Raw genomic sequence first — 2,005 nt, 5'->3', positions numbered from 1 at the left:
ATCATCTGTCTCTTTCAATTCACATCTCCGTTATACTTTCACTCTATCTTTACATCCAAATATCTTCATTCTTCTCTTTTTTTCTGCCTTATTGTTCTTTCTACATATTCTACATATACATCAACATTTTTTCTTTCCATTCCATTTCTTTAATTCAAAAGATCACTTCATTTTTCATTCTTTTCCTCCTACCTCCTCCTCCTCCTCCTCCACCTCCTCCTCCTTTTCCTCCACCTCCTCCTCCTCTTCACAATAATCAGATCGAATTGTCACTTTTTATCCACTTAAAAAAAGTGAAAATAAAGCGTCGAGCCTCGAGTGCCAAAGTCACCAAGTGCCACATAAGGCCCTGGCACTAATGACCCTTGCCTTCCCCTGGGATGAGAGGTAACTCGGTTTACCTGACACAACTGTTAAGGATACTAGAGTGTGCACAGTATTAAAGCTTTTTGTTTTCGTTTTTTTATATATGTTATTATAACCCTTTCCATCTACAAATGCAAATAAACTTATATACACATACTGTTATTTCCATTACTTTTATATATATATATATATATATTTTTGTTATTTTTTTTTAATATAGGGTCTTTCTTACACTTAGACTATCTTAATACCAGCATCTTGTTCAGATAGCATCAATGAGACATAATTTATAAAAGATAAACTCTACTAATAGCAAAAAGCTGTATACAAACACGAGAAGTGACAGCTTCTACACTACAGGTCCAGTGGCACAATACCACAATACCAAACGTCGAACCCTTTACTGAAAGCACAAACAAAACACGCGACCACACCCACTCGCTATGCATCGTGCGTTACTGGTTAGCAAGGGGGATCGAGTCCTGTTTAAATACCGGCGTAGACAGTCTTTTTTGGGAGTCAGAAAGGGGTCTTGGGTAGGTGGTGGTGGGGGGGGGAGGTGGTGGGGGGTGGAATGGGGGAATGGGGTGGGGGGGTGGTAAGGGTTGTAAGGGTGGGTGTATAGGTGAAGGAGGAGGAAAGTGGAGGAGAAAGATGATGGAGGGAGGGAGAGTTGGAGAAGAAAAAAAAGGAGGGTGAAAAGGAATAGGACGATAAGGAGGAAGAGGAATAGGACGAAAAGGAGGAAGAGGAGGAGTTACAAGACAAGGAGAAAGAAATAAAGAAGAGGGGGAAATGAACGAGGAGTAAGAGAAAGGAGTGTGAAGCAGTAAAAGAGACAGGGAGAGGGATAGCGGGGTAGGGAGAGAGCAACAGAAGAAGAGTAACGAAGGGTTACACAGGTGTTCAAGCCAGCAAGTATATGACGATAGCTCGAGCGATACCACAAGCGCTCGATGATAGCATAGCTTTTGTGTGTTGGGACGTTTTGCTTTTCAGACTTTCAGTTCGAGTTGTCTGAAGCCTAGAATGGGGCTTTCTCGACCCCTAGCATCGTATATTATAAGGTACTGTTATTACATAGTATTACAAATTAATTTTTTTTTTCACTTATCTTTTAGGCCTATTTTTTTAGCTTAAGTATGCTGCCGTCATCTCCTAAGAGTACACTACATATAGTCCATCTATCTGTGAATACCACACGCTTAGAATATAAGTACACAGCGGGGCCTCACTCGTTAATGGGTGGTGGGTGGGTAGGTGGGTAGGTGGGTGGGTGGGCTGACCGACCCACCGCCCACTTCCCCTGGTCTTTTCTTAATAACAACACCTTGGAGTTACACGATTCCGGATCTTCCTTCTCAGAAAAAAAGACATAAAAGTCCTTTTCTTTCAATTCTCAATTTTCTCTCTCTATCTCTTAATTTGAATCTCCTTATGTTAACCTTTTTCTCTCCCTTCCCTTCCCTATTCAATCTACCATAGAAAAAAAGCTCATTTACCAATACAAACACCACTAACAGACTGAGGTAGTACAATTTTCTTTTTAAATTGCCGTAATATAAATATGCCTATGATATGGAACTTAAAACGTATCTCGATATCAATTTTTTGTTTATGTTAATCTCCTCTGTTTATC

The sequence above is a fragment of the Penaeus japonicus genome, unplaced genomic scaffold (genome assembly GCF_977035675.1).
Source record: "Penaeus japonicus unplaced genomic scaffold, GWHDUDI00000001_assembly GWHDUDI00000017, whole genome shotgun sequence".
Taxonomy (NCBI): domain Eukaryota; kingdom Metazoa; phylum Arthropoda; class Malacostraca; order Decapoda; family Penaeidae; genus Penaeus; species Penaeus japonicus.
This window is presented reverse-complemented; position numbering follows the sequence as displayed.